We start from the raw sequence: 10,684 nt of genomic DNA, 5'->3' as shown, positions 1-10,684 counted from the left end.
ACCTTCCAGACTGTGGACATCTGTTGTCATTAGTGATAAGAAATACTCCTACGTTCTCTTATCTATTATGTTAACAGCTTGACAGGTCAAGTTCTAGTCTTTGTAAAGCATCTAAGATGCTGATCACATAATGGATTCTCAGGTTTATCATACGCAGGACCAACTTACAAAGTATAGGAGAATGGAGCAAGTCCAGAAGTTTCTCCAAGTTTCTAGTAAGAGCAAAAGAACGACACAGTGAAATGTATAATCCATTCAAACTCTGAGCCATTGCTAACAAAGGGATAAATATGAGCTTGCAACCTCAAAGATGTCACTTTCCAATCCTGTAAATTATTTTATTTTTCAGTTTCTTTGCCTACAGAACTATCATGTATAATGTTATGTCTTTTAATGAATAGATCAAATTTGTATATTAAATTGACTTTTTTAAAAAGGCTTATAAAAAGAATAATAATAATTTTGTCTAAAGAAAAAACAACATTCAACATAAAAATTGGCAAAGATCATAAAAGGATGGGGCAGAAATGAACATCTCCCATAATTTCAACCTAGAGATAAATAATATTAACATTTTAGGTGTAATATTACTATTTTCTATATAATACATTACTTATAAATTTATCTACATATATACTTATACAAGTAAGTTTTATATATACCATCATCCCAGCTACCTCCATCCTTCCTGCAGCTTGTATAAGAAGACAGAAAGAGAAAGGGAAAGAGAGGGAAAGTGAGAGTCATCAAGAGTGTGACATTCTAATGGAAGCTGTCTGGGATGAGGACAAGAAGGGGACATGACAATTTAGCTAGCCAGTTAGACTTCTGTTCAATTTGAGCATTTGTCCTTCTGCCATAGGCACTTTTTAGAGAGGAAAAAGAAATTGCTGAGAGGCCTATGAAGTAGCTTCCATGCCCACCATTTGGTCTAACAAGAATACATAAACTTCTCCTGAGCAAAGCAGTACTGTGGAAGATTACTGGGATGAGCAATCTTGCTAGAATGCCATCTGAGGCAACTGCCCCCTGGCTAAGGGAAAACCAATAACAAGGAGCTATGTAGATATAACTGGGAGCAAGTTGTAGAACAGGAGGCCAAGCCAGATGTCCTGAAAAAGAGGAAGTGAAGAGAGAGTTGGGAAAGATTGAAGGCAGGAGGTGAAGGGGACGACAGGGGATGAGATGGTTGGATGGCATCACTGACTAGGTGGACATGAGGTTGAGCAAGCTCCAGGAGTTGATGATGGACAGGGAAGCCTAGAGTGCTACAGTCCATGGGGTCGCAAAGAGTCGGACACAACTGATGAATGATCTGAACTGAAGAGAGAGTGGTTGACTCAGGACATCTTCCAAAACCCACAGGTGTGTCCTTCAAGAAAACGAGCAGGTGATCACAAGTGTTACTGGTCATCCCAAGCCACTGTTAGCTAGTAAAGCAACAACAACCAATTGGAAGGAATTCAGATCATAACCAGCTAACAGACATGTTTCTTGTTCCTCTACCCTGCTTACATGTCTCCAACCCTAGAACCAGAAATGATCAAGAAGGGGATGTCCCAAGGCTAACACAAAATAGTTCTTCCTCTCCAGGGATGCAATAGGAACAAAAATGATAACGGAGACACATGTTTTTCCCCATTCTGCTCTGAGGACAGGCTGTGCAAAATTTTATTTAATTATTGAGATATATTTTATGGTCTAGTATAAAATCTAACTAGGTAACCTCTCATGTGGTCTTCAAAGTATTAGTGAAGGTTGCTAAGCCATGTCCAACTCTGTGTAGACATAGTCCATGTCCATGGACTGCATAGTCCATGGAATTCTCCAGGCCAGAATACTGGAGTGGGCAGCCTTTCCCTTCTTCAGAGGATCTTCCCAACCCAGGGAACGAACATAGGTCTCCCACATTGCAAGCGGATTCTTTACCAGCTGAGTCACAAGGGAAACCCCACTGCAAGTAGAAAGGATCTACTAACAGGGGCTTTCAACCTTCAGTTCAGTTCAATTCAGTCGCTCAGTTGTGTCTGACTCTTTGCAATCCCATGGACTGGAGCATGCCAGACCTCCCTGTCCATCACCAACTCCCAGGGCATACCAAAGCTCATGTCAATTGAGTCAGTGATGCCATCCAACCATCTCATCCTCTGTCATCCCCTTCTCCTTCTGCCTTCCAAATTTCCCAGCATCAGGGTCTTTTCAAATGAATCAGTTCTCACATCAGGTGGCCAAAGAATTGGAGTTTCAGCTTCAACATCAGTCCTTCCAGTGAACACCCAGGACTGATCTCCTTTAGGATGGACTGGTTGGATCTCCTTGCAGTCCAAGGGACTCTCAAGAGTCTCCTCCAACACCACAGTTCGAAAGCATCAATTCTTCAATGCTCAGCTTTTTTAATGGCTCAAATCTGACATCCATACATGACTACCAGAAAAACTATAGCTTTAACTAGATGCACCTTTATTAGCAAAGTAATGCCTCTGCTTTTTAATATGCTATCTAGGTTGGTCATAACTTTTCTTCCAAGGAGTAAGTGACTTTAATCTCATGGCTGCAGTCATCATCTGCAGTGACTTTGGAGCCCAAAAAATAAAGTCTGCCACTGTTTCCTCTGTTTGCCCATCTATTTGCCATGAAGTGATGAGACCAGAAGCCATGATCTTAGTTTTCTGAATGTTGAGCTTTAAGCCAACTTTTTCACTCCTCTCTTTCACTTTCATCAAGAGGCTCTTTAGTTCTTCTTCACTTTCTGCCATAAGGGTGGTGTCATCTGCATATCTGAGGCTATTGATATTTCTCCCGGCAATCTTGATTCCAGCTTGTGATTCATCCAGCCCAGCGTTTCTCATGATGTACTCTACATATAAGTTAAATAAGCAGAGTGACAATATATACAGCCTTGACATACTCCTTTCCCTATTTGGAACCTTTCTGTTGTTCCATGTCCAGTTCTAACTGTTGCTTCCTGGCCTGCATACAGATTTATCAAGAGGCAGGTCAGGTGGTCTGGTATTCCCATCTCTTTCAGAATTTGCCACAGTTTGCTGTGATCCACAGAGTCAAAGCCTTTGGAATAGTCAATAAAGCAGAAATATATGTTTCTCTGGAACTCTCTTGTTTTTTTGTTGATCCAGTGGGTGTTGGCCATTTGATCTCTGATTCCTCTGCCTTTTCTAAAACCAGCTTGAACATCTGGAAGTTCATGGTTCACAAATTGTTGAAGCCTGGCTTGGAGAATTTTGAGCATTATTTTATTAGCCTATGAGATGAGTGCAATTGTGTGGTAGTTTGAGCATTCTTTGGCATTGCCTTTCTTTGGGATTGGAATGAAATTTCATTTCATGGAAACTTCAATTCATTGGAATTCAATTCTAATTTTCAAACTGAATTCCAAAATACAGTCCTGTGGCCACTGCTGAGTTTTCCAAATTTGCTGGCATATTGAGTGCAGCACTTTCACAGCATCACCTTTTAGGATTTGAAATAGCTCAACTGGAATTCCATCACCTCTGCTAGGTTTGTTCATAGTGATGCTTCCTAAGGCCCACTTGGCTTTGCATTCCAGGATGTCTGGCTCTAGGTGAGTGATCATAGCATCATGATTATCTGGGTCATGAAGATCTTTTTTGTATAGTTCTGTGTATTCTTGCCACCTCTTCTTAATATCTTCTGCTTCTGTTAGGTTCATACCATTTCTGTCCTTTATTGAGCCCATCTTTGCATGACATGTTTCCTTGGTATCTAATTTTCTTGAAGAGATCCCTGCTGCTGCTGTTGCTAAGTCACTTCAGTCCTGTCCGACTCTGTGGGACCCCATAGATGGCAGCCCACTAGGCTCCCCCATCCCTGGGATTCTCCAGGCAAGAATACCGGAGTGGGTGAAGAGATCCCTAGTCTTCCCTATTCAATTGTTTTCTTCTATTTCTGTGTACTGATCACTGAGGAAGGCTTTCTTGTCTCTCCTTGCTGTTCTTTGGAACTCTGCATTCAAATGGGTATATCTTTCCTTTTCTGCTTTGTTTTTCACTCTTCTTCTTTTCATAGCTCTTTGCAAGCCCTCCTCTGACAGCAATTTTGCTTTTTTGCATTTCTTTTTCTTGGGAATGGTCTTGATCCCTGTCTCCTGTGCAATGTCGTGAACCTCCTTCCATTGTTCTTAAGGCACTCTGTCTGTCAGATCTAGTCCCTTGAATCTATTTCTCACCTTCACTGTATAATTGTAAGGAATTTGATTTAGGTCATACCTGAATGGTCTAGTGGTTTTCCCTACTTTCTTCAATTTAAGTCTGAACTTGGCAATAAGGAGTTCATGATCTGAGCCACAGTCAGCTCCTGGTCTTGTTTTTGCTGACTGTATAGAGCTTCTCCATCTTTGACTGCAAAGAATATAATCAATCTGATTTCAGTGTTGACCATCTGGTGATGCCCATGTGTAGAGTCTTCTCATGTTGTTGGAAGAGGGTGTTTGCTATGACCAGTGCATTCTCTTGGCAAAACTCTACTAGCCTTTGCCCTGCTTCATTCTGTACTCCAAGGCCAAATTTGCCTGTTACTCCAGGTCTTTCTTGACTTCCTACTTTTGCATTCCAGTCCCCTATAATGATAAGGACATCTTTTTTTGGTGTTAGTTCTAGAAGGTCTTGTAGGATTTTCATAGAACCATTCAACTTCAGCTTCTTCAGCATTACTGCTCAGGGCATAGACTTGGATTACTGTGATATTGAATGGTTTGCCTTGGAAATGAACAGAGATCATTCTGTCGTTTTTGAGATTGCATCCATGTACTGCAATTTGGACTCTTTTGTTGACTATGATAGCTACTCCATTTCTAAGGGATTCTTTCCCACAGTAGCAGTTATGATGGTCATCTGAGTTAAATTCACCCATTCCAGTCCATTTTAGTTAGCTGATTCCTAGAATGTCAACATTCACTCTTTCCATCTCCTGTTTGACCACTTCCAATTTGCCATGATTCATGGACCTAACATTGCAGGTTCCTATGCAATATTGCTCTTTTCAGCATCGGACCTTGCTTCCATCACCAGTCACATCCACAGCTGAGTACTGTTTTTGCTTTGTGTCCATCTCTTCATTCTCTCTGCAGTTATCTCTCCACTGATCTCCAGTAGCATATTGGGCACCTACCGACCTGGGGAGTTCATCTTTCAGTGTCCTATCTTTTTGCCTTTTCATACTGTTCATGGGATTCTCAAGGCAAGAATACTGAAGTGGTTTGCCATTCCCTTCTCCAGTGGACCACGTTTTGTCAGAACTCTCCACCATGACCTGTCTGTATGGGGTAGCCCTACATGGCATAGCTCATAGTTCATTGAGTTGGACAAGGCTGTGGTCCACATGACTAGATTGGTTAGTTTTCTGTGACTGTGGTTAGTTTTCAGTCTGTCTGCCCTCTGATGGAGAAGGATAAGAGGCTTATGGAAGCTCCCTGATGGAAGAGACTATCTGAGGGGAAACTGGTCTCTCAACCTTGGCTACAGAAAAATCCTGAGGACCTTTGAAATTTCTCCACATCCAGGCTACACTCACACTAGTCAAATCACCTCTGAGAGTGGGACTGAGCAGCAGGGTTTTTAAAACTCCTGGGTAATTCCAGTGAAAACCAGTGACCTAGGAGTCATCATCAGTAGGGGCAGAAGGGACATAAAGGGATGTGTGTCAGAAAAGTAAACTCTGTTATTCAATTTTAAATCAATAAGTGAAATACATATAAATGTATATATTATTTCATATACATATGTGCTGTGCTAAGCCACTTCAGTCACGTCTGACTCGTTGCAACCCTATGGACTGTAGCCCACCAGGCTCCTCTGTCCATGGCATTCTCTAGGCAAGAATACTGGAGTGGGTTGCCATGCCCTCTTCCAGGGGATCTTCCAGACCCAGGGATTGAACCCAGGTTTCTTACATCTCCTCCACTGGCAGGTGGGTTCTCTACCGCTAGTACCACCTGGGAATCTCTCGCATACATAGAGTTTTTATAAACAGATGTGGAAAGTGAGTACTGATGAAAATCTTCCTGACCCACAGGTACTAGCATGAGTTCCTTCTACAAAACTCCAGCCTGACAGGGACAAAACACTCACCACCTAGCCTACTCCCTCTTAGGCAGCCCCAATTGTTTGAAATTTCTTCCCATATTGAGATGAAATCTAACTTCATGGAACCTCACCTATGGGTTCTTTGGAGCTGCTGAGAATAAATTTAGTCTCTTTTCAACATTATTTTTCTTCAGTTAGTGGAAGACAGCTATCAATTGGGCAAGAGGTTTAAAAATATCTTATTAGTAAATGAGTTGGCTAAGGTTCTTTTCTGCAGTTATTGTGTATAATGTTCTAAAAATGTCAATTAAGTTATCTGATGATTTTTTTTCATTTTTTCTATACCTTTACATTTGCTAATCACAATGTGGATATGATGATTTTTCTCTTTAATGATTTCAGATTTTGCATCATGCATTTTGAATCTTTACTAATAGGAGCGTACATGTTTGAGATTGCTATATCTTGCTGATGGATATTTTCATTATTATAAAATCCCTCTTGATCCTTGATAATATTCTTTGCCTTAAAATTTGTTTGATATATCTTTTTATCATTTTATTCTCTACCTACTTGTATCTTTAAAGTACACCATCTGTATATAGTTGAGTCTTGATTTGTTCCTTATTTATTAACTATTTGATTTTAAATTAATTTGATTATTCATGTGGCTAGATTTAATTGTATGATTCTGTTTATTTTCTATTTGTCCTGTCATTATTTTACCCACATTTTAAAGGATACTTTTCTAGGTATTTAATTCTGCATTTTAACCCACTTACTACCTCAGCAATTTAAAGATATTTTTCAGTATCTTCTGAATTCAGTTGTTTCTTATAATGGGTTAAGTGTTCTTTTTGTGGTATTTGCTTTGTGTGTAATATGCTTTTTATTCTAGGTGCTCATAACATTTTTCTCTTAATCTTGGTTTTTTACCTTTCACTATAATGTGCTTAGGTGTGATTTTCTTTGTAGTTATCCTACTTGAGATATCTGAACTTAAAGAAAATGTATGTTGAATTTTTATTTCAAATTTGAAAATGTTTTAGCAATTATGTCTTCAAAATTTTTGTACCCACTATCATCCACTTGTTCTTCTGAAACTCCTCTAATTCTGGGAACCCAACTATAAATAGTTAGGTGGTTGATATTGTCCCACAAGTTACTGATCCTATGTGCATTTATTTTCAGTTTTTTTTTCCCTCTCTGATTCTCAGACTAGATAATTTCTATTGAGTTGTTTTCCAGCTCACTATTTCTTCTGCAGTCTCCAGCCTGCAAAACCCATTGAGAGAATTTACTATCTGAGATATTGTACTTTTCTATTATAGAATTTTCATCTGATTCTTTATAGTTTGCATTTCTCTACTGATATTGCCCATCATCTGACTCCTAATGTTTCTATTCTTCCTTAAGTCATTGAACATATTTTTAGTAGTCATTTTAAAGTGCTTGTATTTTAATTCCAATAATTACCTGGCAGGCTACAGTCCACGGTGTTGCAAAGAGTCAGGCACGACTGAAGCAGTTAGCATGCAATTATATCTTCCTGGAATCTGTTAACTTTTTCATTTTCACCATTAATCCTACTTTTTATGCTTTTGTGTATATCTAATTATTATTGATTGTATGTTAAACATTGTGATTGATATGTGGTTCATTGTCAGGATTGTGTTTTGTTTTGTCAGGTAATTATATTGCTGGTAGATCCTGCAGGCCTCCTTACTTTTTATCTGTATGTGCTAATTTATGTTTGCTTTTCCCTTAGACCAAGGGTGCAGCCTTACTTTATAACATTAGTCTGCAAAGTATCTCCTTCCTGACTGGCTAGACCTACAGCATCTCCCAGTTTTGAATGACTTTGTGTTATCTGTATTCACCTCTCAACTTAAGAGCAGATGCTCTCTTTTAGACCTAATGGAATCTTTCTCTAAATCCAGACTTTAGCCAGGGACTTACAGAAATTCCTCACATTATTTCTTGGACTTTCTATCTGCATTCTCCTTTTCTCCAGAGCCTTGTTTCAAATATACAAACTGGTTCAGAAACCCTGAAATCTCATCTCTGTTTTCTCAATTCATGAACACTGACTTCTGCTAAGCCTCCACTTCCATGTGTGATGATCAGTACCTTCCTTCAGGTGGACAATGATTGTTTCTTCTTATGTGCTTCTGTTCTTTTTCAAGAACCACAGTCCTACACTGCCTGTTGTCCAATACCTAAAAAACTTGCATCCATTTTGATCTGCCTTATGGCTGGCAACAAGTTTGATACTAGGCGCTCCATCATGGCCCTCCATCATGGTCAGAACCAAGGCCCAGTCACTGAAATTTAAAATTTAATGTGTGGGCTTAAACATCAGATGAATTTACCTGGAGAGGACTAATTAACTTGTCAGATATATGTAAAAAGTACAGCTAAAATTTAAAAATTCTAAGCATAAAACACAAGGAGATAAAAAATGAAAAAAAAACTTTGACAAACATGGGACATAGAATTAGAATATCTGAGCTATTTAAATAGATTTACCAAGGAAGTGAATACATGGATAATTCTGAAGTTTTTTTTTTTTTACAATTCATGAAAGACATCATCAAATTTAGCAATCTCCCTGAATCCCCCCTAGAGACTAGGGTGAAAGATCCACACATATATTCAAGGCAATGAAACTTTCTCTAAAATGACATATATGAGGAAATTTCTAAAATATACTTCTAATAGCCTAAGTTAAAACAAATAGCAGTCCTTAGAAAATAGTTAAATTAAATGATAATGAAAACATGACCTGTACAACCATATGCAACTTTGTGTGGGTGCTAAGTCATTTTAGTCATGTCTGACTCTTTGTGACCCTATGGACTGTAGCCCACCAGGCTCCTCTGTCCAAGGGATTCCCCAGGCAAGAATACTGGAGTGGGTTGCCATGCCCTTCTCCAGGGGATCTTCCCAACCCAGGAATCAAACCTACATCTCTTATATCTCCTGCATTGGAGGCAGATTCTTTACCACTTGCTCCACCTGGGAAGACATATGCAAATTTCATTATATGCAACTTTAATGAAGTAGTAAATAGAATGATTTCGACCATAAATTATTTTTAAAAGGAAGGAGACAATAATTAATAATCTAGGCACCCATGTCAGATTCAATCAGTATCATATATATATATATATATATATATATATATATGTTTACTTAGTATTCACCATCCCCATGTATACTGAGTTTCTTATTATATATAGTTATCACTCTGTTTCCTTCCCGAAGTCTTTTATGGGCTGCTTAGAGCATGTATGGAATAGGCTGGACATACTGGAGAGATGATATTCTCAGGAGTAGCCTTCAGTCAGTGATTTTACCTATATGTACTCCTTTGTACATATAGTCCCCCAGCTATTTGGGAGGCACAGTCCTGAGATATGTTTGAAAATAAATTTGAAATGTTAGACAATTGGAAAAATTTTAAGAAGACTTCAAAACACCAAAACTCAATAAATTGATACAGCCAGTATGGAAAACAGTGACTATAGCCCACCAGGCTCCTCTGTCCATGGTATTTCCCAGGCAGTAATACATGCCCTTCTCCAGGGGATCTTCCCAACCCGTGGTTTGAATCTGGGTCTCCTGCATTGCATGTGAATTCTTTACCATCTGAGCCAAGAGGGGAGCCCAAAAGAGTATGGAGGTTCCTTGACAACCTAAAAACAGAACTACCATATGACCCAGAAATCCCACTACTGGGCACATGCCCTGAGAAAACCATAATTCAAAAAGATCCTTGCACCTCAATGTTCCCTACAGCACTATTTACAATAGCTAGGACATGGATTGATGCTTTTGAACTGTGGTATTGGAGAAGACCCTTGAGAGTCCCTTGGGCTGCAAGGAGACCAAACCAGTCAATCCTAAATGAAATCAGTCCTGCATATTCATTGGAAGGACTGATGCTGAAGCTGAAACTCCAATACTTTGGACACCTGATGCAAAGAACTGACTCATTTGAAAAGACCCTGATTCTGGGACAGATTGAAGTCAGAAGGAGAAGGAGACGACAGAGGATGAGATGGTTGGATGGCATCACCGACTTGATGGACATGAGCCTTAGCAAGCTCCAGGAGTTGGTGATGGACAGGGAGTCCTGATGTGGTGCAGTCCATGGGGTTGCAAAGAGTCAGACACAATTGAGCAGCTGAACTGAACTGAGAGCATGAAAACAAACTCAATGAACATCAACAGATGAATCGATAAAGAAGATGTGGGTGCTCGCTTCGGCAGCACATATACTAAAATTGGAACGATACAGAGAAGATTAGCATGGCCCCTGCGCATGGATGACACGCAAATTCGTGAAGCGTTCCATATTTTTAACAAAAAAAAAAAAGAAAAAAAAAGAAAAGAAGATGTGGTACATGCATACAATGGAATATTACTCAGCCATAAAAACAAACAAAACTGGGTTGTTTGCAGAGATGTAGATAAACCTACAGTCTGTCATACAGAGTGAAGTAGGTCAAAAAAAGAAATACAAATACCATATATTAACAGATATATGTGGAATCTATAAAAATAGTACAGATGAACCAATTTGCAGTGTAGGAATAGAGATGCAGACTTAGAGAACAGAT

General features: G+C 39.2%; 1 non-coding gene across 1 annotated transcript; it reads left to right on the top strand.

Annotated features, from left to right (window-relative positions):
• Positions 1-10,318: 10,318 nt before the first annotated feature.
• LOC122685655 lies at positions 10,319-10,425 on the top strand. Its single transcript, XR_006338505.1, has one exon. It is a non-coding gene; the product is annotated as a U6 spliceosomal RNA (small nuclear RNA).
• Positions 10,426-10,684: the final 259 nt, after the last annotated feature.

The sequence above is a fragment of the Cervus elaphus genome, chromosome 28, assembly GCF_910594005.1.
Source record: "Cervus elaphus chromosome 28, mCerEla1.1, whole genome shotgun sequence".
NCBI lineage: Eukaryota > Metazoa > Chordata > Mammalia > Artiodactyla > Cervidae > Cervus > Cervus elaphus.
Note: the sequence above shows the minus strand (reverse complement) of the source record. Positions and strands in the feature narration are given on the sequence as shown.